Genomic DNA, 19,166 nt, shown 5'->3' on the forward strand with positions numbered 1-19,166 from the left:
AAATTATCAAAAGTTTCATGTTGTTCTTGAAGGATATAAAAATACAAATTGAAAACTCTCTCAAATGATTTTAAAGTAACTAGTTGATATATATTTAATGTTGTTGGTGGAGATGCATTTAAAAGTTAAAGAAACATATTATGGCTTGTTCATTATAGAATCTGAAAATTTTCATTGGCAATCACTATATTGAAAATGGTAGGAGACATGCATAATCTTCTTGATGAAACAAGAAAGAATGAGAAAATCATTTAATAAATTGAATGAATGATAGTTTACAATAAAAGTAAATCTTATATACATGAAAACAAAACTTAAGTAACTAAAACCACTAAAACTAACTCTAACAATAACTAGTCTAATACAATATTGTTGAGTATTCTAAGTGTGAATGAAGAAGTCCCACATTATGCAAAATTGGATGAGTTAAAGAGCATATAAGTGGATGGACCCATAGACCTAATGCCTTAAGGTTTTGGGTCAAGATGTGGTGTCAAGCCTACTTATATGCTTATTTCACTTAGCCCATGGAGGAATGTTGTAACCCATGGATGAAGATCTCCCAACAAATGGTATCGGAGCTCCCAGGTTCATTCGGGGAGCTTAGCCTGTATAGTCCAAAATGGAAGGAGCCGCTAATATCTCATTTGATGGAGATATGTTCAAGTTGACAGCTGACAACTATTCCTATTGGAAGCCCATGATGGAGGATCATTTATACTGCAAGGATATGCATGATTCAGAAGTATATTGATAGAAGTTTATTTGAGCATGTGTCCACATACACAAATGCTTATGAGTTGTGGTCGAAACTTGAATCTATGATTCAAAAGAAAACTCCTAGAAATAAAGCATCTCTTGTCAGAAGGCTGGTGAAACTCGACTACAAAGATGGTTAGAGCATGATAGAGCACTTGAATTCATTCAAGTGTCTTGTCAATCAATTGACAAAGATAAATATGAAGATAGATGATGAGTTGCAAGCACTTCTGCTACCGAGTTCGTTGCCTGAAAGCTGGGATACATTGGTGGTCACGCTCAGCAACTCAGTCCCTGATGGGAAGGTCTCAATGGACACTATTTCAGACAGTCTATTGAATGAAGAATTCATAAGGAAAGAACGGAGTACATCCTTCCACTCTGAAGCAAATATTGTGGAGAGACATGGAAGAAGTGAAACTCATGGGAGGAATGAATCTCGTGGAAGAAGCAAAAGAAAATTCAAAGGTCGCCCTCAATCTCGCATGAGGTCAATAACTTGCTATTATTGTAGTAAAGAAAGACATAAAAGATCTGAATGCAGGTCATTAACGAGAAACCAGAAAGCTAGAAATGTCCATGAAGATTTAGTTGATCCAAGAAAAAATGATCATAAGTCTACCACATTTCGTCGCTGCAGATGATGATGTTCTCCTCATTGGAGAAGACAATTACCTAAATGTTGCATATGGTGATTGTGCATGGATCGTTGACTCTGGTGCTTCTTTCCATGTAAGTCCACATGAAGGTTTCTTCTTAAACTACAAGAAAGGTGATTATGGTACTGTGAAAATGGGAAACAATGTTACTAGCAAAATTGCAGGAATTGGTGATATTCTGCTGCTAACAGTCATATGAGGAAAGCTTATACTAAAAAAGGTGAGACATATCCCAAATATGCGTCTCAACCTTATCTGAACGGGGTAAGTTGGATAATGTTGGTTTTGTAAGCCACTTTGGTGCTGCAAAGTGGAAACTAGCAAAAGGAAACCTCGTTATTGCTAGAGGCTCAAAGGAAGGATCTTTGTACCTTATGCAAGGAGGAAATTGTTCCGTAGAAGCAAATGTTGCTACCGACTCCAAAGATCTTTGGCATAAGCGATTGGGGCACATGAGTGAGAAGGCACTTCAGATTCTCGCCAAAGACCACCTTCCATGTATAAAAGGTCAAATTTTAGATTCCTGTACTGATTGTCTTTATGGTAAACAACATAGAGTCAATTTTCAGAGAACAAACAATCCCTCACGGAGAGATGAAGTACTTGAATTGGTGCATGCAGATGTTTGTGCACCATCTGAAAGATCTATTGGAGGAGTCTACTACTTTGTCACATTCATAGACGATCACTCGAGAAAAGTATGAGTGTACTTGTTGAAAAGCAAAGATCAAGTACTATCAACATTCAAAGAGTTCTATGCACTAGTAGAACGTGAGACTGGGAAGAAGTTGAAGTGTCTGAAAGCAGACAATGGTGGAGAGTATCATGGTCCATTTGAAGCCTATTGCAAGGCTTTTGGTATCAGACTGGAGAAGACACCACCAAAGACTTCTCGGTTAAATGGAGTAGCTGAGAGGATGAATCGCATAATTGAAGAGAAGATCAGATGCATGTTGAAATATGTCAATCTCTCCAAGTCTTTCTAGGGTGAAGCAGTGAAGACTGCAGTGGATCTCATAAATCGAACCCCTTCAAGACCCCTGAACGAAGAAATTGCAGAAGAAGTATGGTACAAGAAGAAGACATCCTTCAACCACCTGAGAGTATTCGGATGCAGAGCCTTCGTTCACATTCCAAAAGATGCAGACCAAGGAGTGCATTTACCTTGGGTCTCCAAAAGATTAATTTGGGTACATACTATGGGATCCAATAAACAAGAAAATTGTGAGAAGCAGAGATGTTGTGTTCTTTGAGGATCAGACGATCAAATGTGTTCAAAAGAAAAGCGAGTGCAAGTCAAAAGTTTGCATTGATTCAGGGGGAGAGATTCCTTAACAAACAAATCCTGATCATCAGATAGATCTAGAACAGATAGGCCAACATGCAGATCCTACTCACACAGAAATTGACTAGATTAATGAAGAGTTAGATCATGATGAAGTGGTGATAGACACACAAATGCATCAAGAACCCGATCTAATAGAGCATCAGATGCAAGTTGAATTGAGGCGCTCCAGAAGAGGCAGAATACCTTCTTCAAAGTATCTTGAAGAAGATTATATCACATTGACAGATAATGGTGAACCTGCAGACTTCTCAAAAGCTATGCAGACATCTGATAAAGAAGAATGGATTAAAGCCATGGAAGATGAGATGAACTCTTTATATGAGAACGACACTTATGATCCGGTGGAGTTGCCCAAAGGAAGAAAAGCCTTGAAAAACAAATGGGTTTATAGGTTTAAAGTTGAAGAAGGAAGCTCAAGACCAAGGTACAAAGCTCAGATTATTGTGAAAGATGCAATCAGAAGAAAGGAGTTGATTTTGATGAGATATTCTCACCAGTGGTGAAGTATTCCTCCATAAGAGTAGCATTGGGTTACCATTGAGTCTAGCAGCTAGCCTAGACTTAGAAGTTGAACAACTTGATGTCAAAACAACTTTCTTACCTGGAGACATCAAAGAAGAAATCTATATGGAGCAACCAGAAGGTTATGAAGAACCAAGCAAGGAACACTTAGTGTGTCGTCTGAATAAGAGTTTATATGGTCTGAAACAAGCCCCGAGACAGTGGTACAAGAAGTGTGAATCGTTCATGACCAAATACAGTTTCAAGAAGACAACTGGTGATCATTGTGTATTCATTAAAAGGTATGAAGATGAAAACTTTATTATCCTCCTCTGATATGTTGATGATATGTTAATCATTGGGCGTGACAAGACTAAAATTGTTGGTTTGAAGAATGCTTTAAGCAAGTCTTTTGCTATGAAAGACTTGGGTCCTACAAAGCAGATCCTTGGAATAAGGATAATCAGAGATCATTCCAAGAAGTTGTTATGGCTATCACAGGAGAAGTATATTGAGAAAGTTATCAAGAGATTCAACATGGATAAGGCAAAGCTTATTAGTGTTCCACTTGCTGGACATTTCAAGTTAACAACAATGCAATGTCCAACTAGTGATGAAGAAATGAAAGAAATGAGTAGAATGTTTTATTCCTCTGTGGTAGGAAGCCTAATGTATGTTATGATTTGTACAAGACTAGATATTGCCCACGTAGTTGGAGTTGTGAGTCGATTCTTGTCCAATCCCGACAAAGAGCATTGGAATGCAGTAAAGTGGATATTGAGATATCTGAGGGGAACTACCAAAAGATATGTATTCTTTGGTAATGAAGATCCTATGTTAGTTGAATACACATATGTTGACATGGCTGGAGATGTAGATTCCAGAAAATCCACATCAGCTTATCTAACTACTTTTGCAGGGGGAGTTGTATCTTGACAATCTAAGTTACAAAGATGTGTTTCATTATCAACAACTGAAGCAAAATATATTGCAGCATCTGAAGCTGGCAAGGAGATAAAATATATGAAAAACATCTTGCATGAGTTGGGTCATGTTCAAGATAGATATGTTTTGCACTATGATAACCAAATTGCAATTCACCTAGCTAAGAATCATATGTTTCATTCTCGGACAAAACACATTGATTATCATTATCATTGGATACGAAATGCTTTGGAGGATGGTGAGTTGCAGTTAGAGAAAATTCATACAAGTGATAACTGGCCTGACATGATGACCAAGACAGTTTCACTCAAGAAGCTAACAGACTGTTGCAGAGGTGTAGGACTGGTTATACTCATCAATTAATTCATGAAGGGGGAGATTTGTTGGGAATCCTTCCTAATTGATGTGGAAGTAAGACCAATGAATCTTGGTAGATGAACCATTAAATAATTCAGTGATGGCTAATCCAAGGTCTTGGAATTACTCCTTGAGTCTTGAGATTATGAAGCCTAACTTAGAAAGTTGGAGTAGCACTTTTCAAAGTGTCTTGAAAAGTATGACAACAATTTGTCTTTATGATGGAGCATTCCTCCCCTTCACTATATATATAGGGGACTTGTGAGGAAGAGATACAACAAGCAAGTGAGAAAAACAACATAGAGAGAAAGTGAGAGAATTTATATCCACATAGTGTGAGATTTGTATTCCTATTGAGATACTAGAGGGTTTGTATTTCCATCCTTTTTGGGTGAGATTGAGTGTTATCCTCTTTGTAAGAGAGAGTCAAATATTGTAATCCTACTTTCTATAGTGGAGATATTTTCTGGACTAGGTCCCGTGGTTGTTACCTTCTCACATTGAGGAGGGTTTTCCATGTTAAAATTTTTGGTGTTATTCTTCTACTCTTCTCTATTTTCTTTATCCACTTGTCGCTTCCGCAAGTGCCCATTTTGCATCACACAGAGGAAGGAAATTGGTTCTGAATTTCCCAACAGTGGTATCAGAGCCGATGGTTCGACGGCTCAATGGAGTATTGAAGCGACACATGGTCGGTAGATCCATGAGAGATCCTTGTGTCGAAAGTCTTCCTGACGAGAGGTCAAAGTGGCGTGTTATGTTGATGAAAGTATAAGCCAACGACGATGCAAGTAGATAGAGAGTTGAGCCCTTGTATATCCAATACTCGAAGGGGAACTCACACTTGAGGGGGAGATGTTGGGCATTCCAAGTGTGAATGAAGAAGTCTCACATTGGGCAAAAATGGATGAGTTAAAGAGCATATAAGTGGATGGACCCATAGACCTAATGTCTTAAGGTTTTGGGGCAAGATGTGGTATCAAACCCACTTATATGTTTCTTTCACTTAGCCCATGGAGGAATGTTGTAACTCATGGATGAAGATCTCCAACAAGCACCCCATATACTAAAATATAGTTCAAAATATATTTCAACAGCTCCCCTCAAGCTGGAATATATCATGCATTCCAAGTTTGAAATGATTGAGTTCAACACGATGATATACTCTAATACCTCCTCTTGTTGGTGAGCGAATCTCCGTCTCCCAGTCTTGAAATCTGAATGTGAAGCAATACTAACGCTTAACCACCATAGGCAGAAGCAACTTCATCCAAAGTTTAATCATCTATCTTGACAGAAGCTTAACCAACCAAACCAACCCTACTGGATGAAAGAGAGAAAATAAAATGGACCTTAATCTTGATCTCAATATGTTGCTTCAAAGAAGAAAAATACACATTTTAATAATGTTGTATGTTTAATGAGAGGGGTAAAGAAAATAGACAAGGAAAAAAATAAGAGTAATTGGGGTAATTGAGAAAGAAAAGAATGTATATAGTGATCTTATTATCACCATCTTTTGTTGCATATCTAGTAAATCACACTGAAAATATGTCAAGTGTCTTTACAAATTCCACAACGGCAGGACCAACCACCTCTATGGCTTTCTCCAAAACATATGCATTTTTGAGAAGCTTGGGCCAGATTTCTTTGTAAAGTTATTATCCATTCCAAAATTTGAAGAAAAAAAACTTGTTGACTGTAGCGTAAACACATGAATTACATGTTAACCTCCAGCATTAAAATCAGAAGATTGGAAATATTTGTTAAGGACTTCCAAAGAGACGGCTACTTCATTTGGCTTTTAAAGCTACAAAGTAATTGTTTGTCTCCAAAAGATAGTGTTAAGAAACCTTCAACCTTAAGTTCTAAGACTACCAAGAACTTGACAGAAGAGTCTTGGATGAAAAACTAATGGGAATCTTGAAGAAGCCAAACACTATTTGCATCACTAAGCAGAGCCCCCCTATGAGCACATCAGGTTCCATTGGCATAGATTTCCAAATGTTCCAAGCATCTTAAATTAGACATGCTCGGCTATACAAGTCCACCATGCAACCATATTGTTGGATTAGAGGACTAATACCATACCCTTTCATCATCCTCTTGAAATACTCATTTCCTCCACTCACCAAACCACCATGCACCAAGCATCTTCAATAGTGTGATACAATGATCTTCTGGCAGGAAATGAACAATACCAACAACATGCTGATAATAAGAAAAATGGAACTTCAGATAAAATGGTAGCTTCCTCTTGAAGGTGATATTGCATACCATCATCTAAATCACCTCCATGAATGTGAAACCAATTTTTCTGAGAGTCACGAATGAGAATTATGATTCTTTGTTGAATCTTGGAATGATAGAAGCATAAGTGGAAACCATCATAAAGAATAATTATCGCTCTGATACTATGTTGAAAATGGTAGGAGGCATGCATAATCTTCTTAATGAAACAAGAAAGAATGAGAAAATCATTCATTGAATTGAAAGAATGATAGTTTACGATGAAAGTAAACTTTATATACATGAAAACAAAACTTAACTGGTTAAAACCACTAAAACTAACTCTAATAATAACTAGCCTAATACAATATCAACCCAAATACTTAAATATAGTTCAAAATATATTTCAACACACTATTATAGAGGCAAGTTCATTAAGAAGCTTGCTACCATAGATCTATTTTGGGAAAGACTCGTATCAATTGCATTGATTCATTTTGTTCATATCGGGGCTGTTGAGAAAGTTGAAAATCGTTATTTCAATCGTAAGAAATTATAAATATGTCAAAAACACAACAATGTTAGAAAACTACTCTTAACAAGAGTTATAAGATTGGATAATGTAGGCACTGATGAAATTCTAGTAGATCCTTTGACTATAGGATTAGTTAAAGAGAAAGTTATAAAAACTTCTAAAGGAGTGAGATTATTAAATTTAGAACAATGAGACACTCATGATGGTAACCTCGCCTAAAAGACTAGAGATCTTGATAATTAAGTTCAATGAAAAAAAACAAGTCATGAAATGATGAGTCACTCTTATTGAGACCTATACTTTGTCTGGAGTGGAGTACATAATCACACGAGTAATCTTGATAGACTCCTATGTGAATATGGAAGTGAGAGTCACTCTTTACGAAATTTTATGCAAAATTTCTAGAACATTCACTATATTTTGATAGATCGTGCAAAGCCTTTAATCCATGAACTTTATTGACTCCTATTGAGAATGTTGTATAGTTTGATATCAAAGATAGAGTTGAAGACTAAGAGTCACTATAATAAAATATAAATCTTACTCAATATAAAAATGTTCCTATCGACAACCATCATTGTTTCTACTCAGTCATATGGAAAATGTTATTGCTCAAGAAAAATGCTTTTAGAAATTCAAGAGGGTAATTAGGAGAATAATGGATGTGAATTGTGAAAAAGCTTTGGACACATTCAAGATTTTGTTGTAGGCAAGTATTGGACGCAATCAGGCTTTGGATGTAGACAAGTTTTGGACGCTGACATCATTGGACTCTGATTCATGCTGACGATTACCATGGTATAGTTGTATCAATAAGAACTGTTGTTTTAGGGATAACTTAGCCAATAATCTGCTAGCACAACTAGGATGATAACATGTCCTCGTTCATGTCTTAATTGGTGTTCCAAGTCAATTACAAAGCTTCATTCATTTAAAAAGGGAAATTATAAAAACATAAATTAATATTTTAATAATATTTTATGAAATTTGATTGATTGAGAACAAAGGATATGATAATTATGGGACTGATAGTCGTTGTCCGCACAACTAAGGTAGTATTGCCGCATCTTAGAAAAAACATCTTAGTTCTTGACTCAACCTAACAATAACGTGATGTATTTTTCCAGAAACTAAGGCACATAACCACTAAGACACTAAGTATAACTTCAGGTCTTGCATCATATCACCATGTTCTGAAAAGAAGGCTCTATCTAAAACAAACAAGCAATATCTTATTCTGTGAATTATTTTGTAACTCATCTATGTGAAGTCGGTTATTCATGAATTGTTGATGAATTAGTTCAAATTTCTTAATTCTTAGCCCTTAATATGGATGACAACTAGGGGAATTGACACAAATAATACTTTCTCGTATTCATATTTGCTCTATTTACGGGTACATGTATGGGTATTGGGTATTGTAGATACCCCATGAGATTTTTGGCTTTAATATATATTTATATATTATATAATCACTACATATAAAATAATTACTACATTAATAATAAAATCTTGTTCATGTTAAATTTATCATATATTTCAGTCACTAAAACTTATTATGAGATAATATAAAAATAGATAATATATAATTATAAAATAATAATAAAAATTTAATATATATAAATTTTTTAATTAAAAATAAATTTATAAATATGTAGGTACCGCGGAGCGAATATTATAATACCTACTTCCACCTATAAGTTTTTACATATACACGTTGTGGGTATTTTAATAGATAACACACGGGTGAATATTTATGCCATCCCCAGCACTTAATCATACAATTAAGAAGTGATTGATCAAAAAAGCTTTTTGAGAAGCTGGGAGGACTGTGGCTATGGAGCTTGTTCTCGAAGTTGGACGTTATGTATGTTAAGAGAAGGCAAAACTTTAGAGACAATATAAGGAGCGGAGATAACATCCATCACGCCCTTGTGACAAAATAAATACATGAATAATGTAAGAGTTTTTTATATATTAATTCATTATTTATCATCCAATTTTAATTTTAATTATGATATACTCTTAAATCTAAGTAATAAATATAAATGATACTCATTTTCTATTGTATATAACAATACATATTCTTTATACTTTATTTTTACGAATGAGTGACAAGAGTAAATCTAAAAGGTAAAAAAAAAACTATTTCTATCATCATTATAATAAACTATATCATAATTATAATTGTGGTTGTGTTCCATCCCGGATAAATCCGGATGCTCTAACCCGTCTCGGGTGCAGATATGTGTCTAAACCTACCATCGCTCACCCGCCCGTGGCGGGTCAGGCCCGTCGAAATCACCATAAATGCTTCTGACATGTCTTTAATGCATCTGGTATCCATTAATGCCTATGGCATCATATTAATGTCTCCGACTTTCTCATCAATGCGCCACAAACATCTTAAATGTTGATTGAGATTCCATCTGCCACGCCGTTTGCACACCCGACCTGCTCCCCAACAATTTGATAGACGCAGACTTGCAAACGGAGCAAGGACGACCCAACATATCCCGTTATACTCGCTAGGCTCTAACCAATAGCTGGGTGCCACATCGACGACCTCAAACTCTATAAATAAGGAGCCCACACATGAAGTATAATTAATTCTCATTTTCCTCATTTATTGCTACACTTATTCTTACTTGCTCTAATTTATCTCTTATTTACTCCATTTCTCTCTCTAAAATAGTCTACTAACTTGACCGTCGGAGAACCTTTTCAGGTACCTCCCCCGGTGGGTCTAGACGATACTCCGACCAAGATTTCCACTTTCCTCCATTCCACCGGGCATCTGCTACTGACCATTCCCTCTTAATACCGAAGAGCATTGGCGCTGTCTGTGGCTTACCTACAACATGGTGACCACCCGTAATCAAGCTCAACCACCTAGCCAAGCAGAACCACTCAACACAAACATCTTCCAAACCATGACACTCCTTCTATTGACCCTCCAACACTAATGCAACCATCTCAATATGCCAAGCAAAGTAACAGATGATCCAAATGATCCAAACTCAAGACTAGATCATCCAACAACAAGCCCAACTGTTAGCCGAGCTTCAACAACACAGACTTGAACCTAGTAACAGACACTCGCGACCAGTTGCCGATAAGCACTCAATAGAATCTACCGAAGCTTCCAGGCTCGTACCCCCCCCCCCCAAACACAAAAACCACCCAGATAACCCATCCCTTCGACTATAGCTTGTCACGAGCAAGACACATTTTCATTGAAGCAATCATGTCTTCACCACTCCCTAAACATTTAAACCACCCCAACAACATCGACCAGTATAATGAAACCACTGACCCACAAGATCACTTAGATGCATTTGAGGCATCCATGCTTTTCCATGGGGCGACTGACCCTATCATGTGTCGAGTGTTTCCTCTCACTTTGAAACGCGCTTCCTTGCAGTGGTTTACATGGCTAACACCAAATAGAATTGATCAATGAACCACTCTCGCTAACGGATTCAACATCCGGTTCATAGCAAGCAAAGAACAACCCCGCTCTTCATACACCCTCTCCGTTACGAAAGGAACCACATGAACCTCTTCGGGCTTATCTAGACAGGTTTAACACGGAGGCCATGAAAGTACGCACCTTGAGCCTAGAGGTGGCGGTACATATCCTAGTAATAGGACTGTGAGACGACCTCTTCAGGCACGAGTTAGCCAAGTACTCAGACCTCACCATGGAAGAGCTCTGATCCAAAGCCCAACAATTCAATAATCTAGAGGAAACCGATCCCAACCGCTCATCATCCGAGCATAGAGAATACCAACTCCCCTCATGGGATGCCAAACGACCAAAAACACATGACTACCCTCGAGATGACCCACCCCGACAACCAAAATAACCCAAATACACTTCCTACACCCCCCCCCCAATGCTAATCGCACAAGGATCTTGCAAGAAGTTAAGGTCACTCATCTAGTCCATCTCCCCAAGCCAAATCCGAGGTGAAAGCTCGGGACCCAGGATCGCTCCAAATATTGTGATTTCTACACCTTCTTTGGGCATGTCATAGAAGAGTGTACCCAATTGTGAAACATTATTGAAGACCTGATTCTAGTCGGCCACCTCCAACAATTCATTGCTCAGGCCCGACAAGGTGATCCCCACCTCCTCGTCGATCCAGTCTCTCTCAAAGATGTTCCCCCAAAAAGGCTCAACAAGAACACCCTCCAAACAGGGACAACATAGACCAATACTGCCCTAACAACCGGTAGCAACGAAGTTCAGTGGACATCAACACAACATCGGGCGGATTCACCACTGGCGGTACCTCGAGGGCAACCCAAAAAAGGTATGTTCGGGAGGTCATGCAATCAACTACCCGAAACCTCCGCCAATATCATGAGAATCGAGCGGCACCCCAATCTTATTTGACGACCGTGATTATGATGATCCCCTCGTCATCACCGCCAAATGGAATAATAAGAAGGTTGGGAGGTCGTTTATCGACCAAGGCAGCTCGACAGATATTAGGCATGGCAAAACGGGCTGCCCGACCCGTTTAGCCCGTGCCCGCAATAATTTAAGCGGGCCGGGCAAGCCTGCATTGGCTTAATGGACAAAATTCATTGCCCTACTCATTTTAAAATGAGCTAATGGGCTTGCGGGTAGCCCGCAGGCATTGTTGAATAATTAAAAAAATTAAAAAATTCATATGATAAGTAAAATAAAGTAGTTGAAGATAAAAAATTAACAAAAACTTTGATATTTTATATGAAGTTGATCAAATCACATTATATTACAATTTTTTAGGGATTAAAAATCACATTATATAATAACTTATTTTAAATTTTCTTAATTTTTCCTGAAATATTGTTTGTGGGCCGCCCGCATTGCCCAATGGAAATGCCCGCTGACAAAACTGATAGGGCAAAACGGGCAAATGGACAAAATTTGCAAGCCTTGCCCGCAAAAAAAATGCAAGTTGTGTGGGCGTGCCCGTGGGCAATGCCATTTTGCCATCTCTAGCAGATATCATGTTTCAGGACTTGTTCATCAAAATGGAGCTAAAGGACAGAGACCTGTTGCCTTATGACGAGCAACTAGTCAGTTTCACTAGGTAAGGGATCACTCCATGGGACTATGTTGACATATGACATACTGTCGGAGAGCAACCCCTAACTCGGATAATACAAGCAAATTTTCTAGTCATTGATTGCATCTATGCCTACAACGCCATTCTCGACCGACCAAAGTTGAATCATCTCTAAGCAGTGGTTTCCACTCCACATCTTGCATGAAGTTTCTCTTGTCCGACTTCCGGGTATGTACTCTCAAGGGCGACCAACAGAGTGCAAGGAGTTGTTAACAGATGAGCCTCCGCCCGAATCACACTTCAGTGCAGGCACCACCCCCAAAGAGAAGACAGCGGGGGGTGCACCTAGTGGAACTAGACGCCAAAGTAGACGAAGGAGAATTCCGCTCTTATCCCGAAGGGGAAAAAACCTCCCTTCAACTTGGCCCCTCAAAATAAAATCTAGTATATATTAGCAGCACTCTCGACGAAGTTCAAAGGTTAATAAAACGCGTGAAAACCAACAAAGACCTCTTCACTTGGTCCATTGTAGACATGCCCAGAATTGACCCTTTAGTCATTTGCCACCGGCTCACAACAAACCCGAGAGCAAGAATAGTGGCCCAGAAGAAAATGAAGATGGGTGCCGAGAGAATAGCCAAGGTTACTCGAAAAATTTCCAAACTTCTAGAAGTCAGGTTCATCTGGGAGATCGCATACACTACCTCGTTATCGAATGTAGTACTGGTCAAAAAACCATGCATGAAATGGTGAATATGTATGGATCATACAGATCTGAACAAGGTATGCCTTAAAGATGGATATCCCCTCCCGAATATTGATTATCTTGTGGACAACTCCTCTGGATATCAATCTTTATCATTCATGGATGCCTATTCTGGATACAATCAGATATCCATGTATCCCCCAGATCAAGACAAAACCGCCTTCATTACACGTAAGGAGGCTGATGAGCAATATATTACACACTATTCATAACCTTAATTTCTCATGATTGATGATTCTTGGTGCCTAATTGACTGTGTTTCACATGATTTCGTGTTTTAGACTTTATTGGACTAATATTCCTAAAATGAATTAATTTAGGATTATTTGGCATGATTAAATCTATTATCATTTTTAGATCATATATGACACCAATGGCATTTTGGGCATTATAGAAGTGGAAGATATGTGTTGAAGTGTAGGTTGTATTTTTCTTTTAGGAGTTTTTATTTGAAAATTCGAGTTTAGTTTTGGGCCCATGTTTTAAGCCCATTTTCGTTTCATGTGTTTTGGAGGGGTTAAATTCGGATTCCCTACTCCAAACACACACACTTTACTTTTCCCTCATTTTGAAACACAAGTCATTTTCGTTTTCTCCTCTTTTTGCTCTGCTAGGGTTTCACTTCTTCTTCATTTTTCATTTTCGGTTTGTTCTTCCATTGCCATGGAAGGCTAAATTTCTGAACTAAGTTTTTTTGGTAATGTATCACAACTCTTGAGGTGTTGTTATTAATGCATTTTTCATTTTCTTTATTGTTGATTTCTTCTATCTTATTTCTGAATATGTTTTCCTTAATTCCATTGCTTAGAAACTGGTTGGTTGAGTTTACCTTCGCTTATTTAGGTTTTCGAACTTTGAATTGATTATCACTTAGTCAATTGATTCTCAACAAATTCGAAAGTTAATGGTTGGAATCTGAAAATAATCTTTTAAAACCAAGGATTGAGTTGTGAACAAACGAACCAAAAGGATTTAGCCATTTTATCACATTGCTTATTTACTACTTTTTCTAAAATTGCTTATGTTTCATACCATCCAACAACAAAAAAACCCCTTGTGTGTGTGAGTATAAGGTGTTTAAAGCTTTGCTTGAAAGATAATCCTTGGGAAAGATAATCCTAGTACTGTAGTTTTTAATTGTTATATTATTTGCATCGGGTACGGCCTCGATCAAATTTGGCGCCGCTGCCGGGGATTATCGGTTCTTGTCAAATATTCTTAGTATAGTTTAAAGTGTGTCTTAGAATAACCATTTTGTTTGGGTTTCAAAAACTGCTTGTTCTATTCACTGTTTGATGTCTTGTTTAGCCATTTGTCTGTTGGTTGATTCAGGTGTATGTTGGTTAATATAGTTGTGATTACAATTTTTGCATGAAACTTTGTTTCCACACTTCTTTCATCATATTATTGAATACTGGATGCATCATAGTCATTCACTTTGCTGCTGGTTGTGAGATACAAACTAGTAATGACTAGTTTTACTATTGATTGTCTATTTTGGGTATAACTTTAGAACCATTAACCAGAATTGGACATATTATATATGCATTTGGGGTAGAAAAATCCAAAAAGAGTATGTTTACTATTTCTTTTTTATTTTATAAGTTTTATTTTCCAATTGTTTTGATTTTTTTGTATTTAATTAAACTAGTTAGGCTTTGATTTTTGTCCTAAAACTTTTTGTGGATGTTTCCTATGGTGTTAGGATTTTACTGATGCAAAGTTTTGGTTGATCACTGAAATTAACATGTATTTTACTTACTGCCCTACATGGTTCTTACTGTTGCATTTAGTGCATGACTAGGGAGAATCCTAACACTTTGCATTCAATAAATCATGAAATTGATAGAACATTTCATAGGTTGGTTAGATAAGTTAGGAATTTAAATTTAGATAGTGAGTCTTTTCATCTTAGTATTAATCTACCTGATAGTGATACTGATTCTGCTGTTTTTTTGCATTCTGTTGCATACTTTGAAAATATGGTTGAACCACCTCCAATCCCATGTGAGAGGACATTATGGGAGCTAGTTGCACCTGATTTCACATACGAAAGCTTGTGTATCCAGTATCCCAATAATGATGTGCCATATGTGCTCAAAACTGGACTAATCCATTTGTTGCGTAAGTTTCATGGACTTGTAGGTGAATGTCCTCATAAGCATCTTAAGGAGTTCCACATTGTATGTTTCATCATGATGCCTCATGATGTCCAAGAGGATCACATATGTTTGAAGGCATTCCCACATTCACTTGAGGACACTATAAAAGATTGGATGTATTACTTGGCCGCTAGTTCTATTACTATTTGGGATGACCTGAAGAGAATCTTCGTTGAAAAATTATTTCCTGCCTCTAGGACCATTACAACCATAAAAGATATTTCTAGAATCAGACAACTACATGCATAAGGTTTATATGAATATTGGGAGAGATTCAAGAGACTATGTGCAAGCTGCCCCCATCATCAGATCTCTGAACAACTCCTCCTGCAATATTTCTATGAGGGTCTGAACAACATGAAGAGGAAAATCATTGATGCTGCTAGTGGTGGTGCACTTGGAGATATGACCCTAGAGGTTTGATTGAGAAGATGTCTTCCAACTCTCAACAGTTCAGTGCAAGAAGTAGTGATGCTATAGTGGTCAGAGGTGTCCATGATGTTGGGACAGATTCGATAAGACAAGATAAACTTGAGAAAAAAATTGACTCTCTTGCCACCTTGGTCACTCAACTTGCCATGAATCAACAGAAACCTCCACTTGCAGAACGAGTTTGTGGCATTTGCACCGCAACTAACCATTATGTTGATGTTTGCCCTTCTCTTTTGGAGCCCAAATCTGGTAACAATCCTGAGATCTATACTGCAAATATTTACAACAACAAACCTCAACAACAACAACAACAGAACTACGATCCTTTATCAAGCAGATAAAATCTTGGTTGGAGGAATCATCCATATCTTAGATGGTCTGATCCTTCACAACCTCATCCAAGGCCACCATTCCAGAACAATAATGTTGCACAAAATAGACCATATGTGCCTCGTCCAATCCAACAATAGAGGCAACAACAAGTGAATAGTAATCCTGCTCCTTCACCTAGTGATCTTTCATTAGAAGAATTGGTGAGGCAGATGACATATTAGAATATGCAATTCCATCAAGACACCAGAGCTTCTATTCAGAGACAAGAGTCCTCCATTCAGAATTTGACCACCCAAATGGGATAGATGACTACTTCATTAAACACATCGCACTCTTAGAATTCTGATAAGTTGCCTTCCTAGACTATGGTCAACCCGAAGAATGTGACCGCCATCACTCTAAGGTCAGGCAAATAGATTGAAGTTAATCTAACTGCATCAAAAATGAAGCAACCGATTTTACAAGAGAATGAGAGCACTAGTGAAATTCATGCTAGTGAACCTTCCACAAGTGTTGCACAACCATCTTCCATTCCTCTTCCATTTCCTCCAAGAGCTATTCTAAATAAGAAGATGGAAGAGGTAGCCAAGGAGATCTTGAACACATTTAGAAAGGTAGAGGTGAACATACCTTTAGTTGATGTAATCAAAAAAATTCCAAGATATGCAAAATTTCTAAAGGAGTTGTGCACTCACAAGAGGAAGATCAAAGGTAATGAGAGGATCAGCTTGGGCAGAAATGTTTCCGCACTAATAGGTAAACATGTTCCTCACATTCCTTGAAAATGTAAGGACCCATGTACATTTGATGTACAGCGCATAATAGGTAATATCAAATTTGAGAATGTCATGCTAGATCTAGGTGCTTCAATTAATGTAATGTCTATGTCTGTTTTCATATCTCTTTCACTTGGACCTATGCAACCCACTGGGGTAGTGATTCAATTAGCAAACAAGAGCACTGCCTACCCTGTTGTTTTGATAGAGGAGGTCTTGGTTCGGGTTGGTGAACTTATTTTTCCTGCTGATTTTTATATTCTCCATATGGAAGAGAGATCCTCTCGTAACACAATTCCTATTATTTTGGGAGGCCATTTTTTAGAACAGCCCGAACCAAGATAGATGTCCATGCTGGAACATTGTCTATGGAGTTTGGTGATATTGTGGTCCGGTTTAATATTTTTGATGCTATGAAGCATCCATCTGAAGACCATTCTGAACATATCTTTGATTTTATTAATGATTTTGATTTTATGTCATTGATAGACTCATACACTTGTCATACATGCACTGATTCTGAAATGTGTAATTCTTGTATTGATGAGTTTATGCATATTTTTGTTGATCAAATGTTGTAGAATTAGATTGCACTACACCAATTTCTGCAGACATCATACAACAATTTGATTTACGAGTTCAGGTGTAGGATGTAGAATCTATATCTGCTACTTTGGTTCCATCTGTTTTGCAGACACCTGCATTAGAGCTTAAACCTTTGCCTGAAAACCTCAAGTATGCTTACTTAGAGGAAGATGAGAAACTTCATGTTATTGTTTCCATCTCCCTTGATGTTGATCAAGAGGAGTTGTTGCAAGTGTTGAAGAAGCATAAGAAGGCAATTGGTTGGACCTTAGCTGATATTCCTGGTATTAGCCCATCTATGTGCATGCATAGGATACTCTTGGAAGATGGAGCTAAACCAATGAGACAACCACAAAGGAGACTCAATCCAGTCATCCGTGAGGTTGTGAAGAAAGAGGTCACAAAGCTTTTATAAGCTGAGATTATATATCCCATTTCTGATAGTCATTGGATGAGCCCGGTTCAGGTGGTTCCAAAGAAGACGGGAATTATAGTAGGGAGAAATGAAATAAATTAGTTGATTCATACAAGAGTGCAGAACAGTTGGAGAGTCTGCATTGATTATATGAGGCTCAACTAAGCAACAAGAAAGGATCAAATGCTTATGAGTCTTCTTGATGGATCAGGAGAAGACCACATTCACCTGCCCTTTTGGCACTTTTGCCTATAGGAGGATGCCTTTTGGCCTATGCAACGCACCTGGTACATTCTAGCGATGTATGGTGAGCATTTTCAATGACTTTTTAGAGAGTTGCATAGACGTGTTTATGGATGATTTCACTGTTTATGGATCTTCATTTGATACATGTTTGGATAGTATGGATAGAGTCTTGGATAAATGCATTGAAACTAACCTTGTTCTGAATTATGAAAAATGTCATTTCATGGTAGAGTAGGGTATAGTTTTGGGGCATGTGATCTCAAATAAGGGAATCGGGGTAGACCCTGCCAAGATAGATGTTATTTCACAATTGCCTTACCCCTCTTGCGTGCGAGAGGTTCGTTCTTTTCTTGGTCATGTAGGTTACTACTGTAGGTTCATTAAAGATTTCAGCAAGAAAGCTCTTCCACTATCTAACCTGTTGCAAAAGGGGGTGGTCTTTAAATTTTAAGAGAGATATATGGAGGCATTTGATTGTGTGAAATAGATCTGGCTCCTGACCATGGCAAGGTTTTGATGAAGAAACCAACATCACATAAAAGAAGAAAAGGAAGAATACTTATGAAGACAAAGCTTCAAGAAATTAGAATATAAGTCTTTCGGTACTTCTATCCTTATACTCTAAATCTATACACATAGTAGTAATGCTCAAAAGTATTTTAAAAGAAAATTAATAAACACAAGTATAAATGAAAACAATTTTCAAAATTACAATGCAACAATCAAAAAATTACACAAACCAAAAAATTCCTACAAACCAGCAACTAACTAGGACACACTAGACATCCTAACCTAACTAGGAGGTGGTTGCGGAAATCCACCGAAGGAACTAAATATAAAAGAAAGCTACTCGAATCGACTCTGATTCTCTTCATCTTGTCTTCGAAACTCTGCCATAAGCCTATCCTCCATAGATCGTATCCTAGATACAACTTCTTGGTTCCTTGAGTCGATATGCTTATTTAGGCGTTGTTCCATGGCATCCAGATGAGTCAAACTAAATGAAGTTCCATGAGGCATATCATATGCCTCGACATTTTGCCCCTAGTTTTGCT

Source organism: Lupinus angustifolius, chromosome LG13 (genome assembly GCF_001865875.1).
Source record: "Lupinus angustifolius cultivar Tanjil chromosome LG13, LupAngTanjil_v1.0, whole genome shotgun sequence".
In the NCBI taxonomy this organism is placed as follows: Eukaryota; Viridiplantae; Streptophyta; class Magnoliopsida; order Fabales; family Fabaceae; genus Lupinus; species Lupinus angustifolius.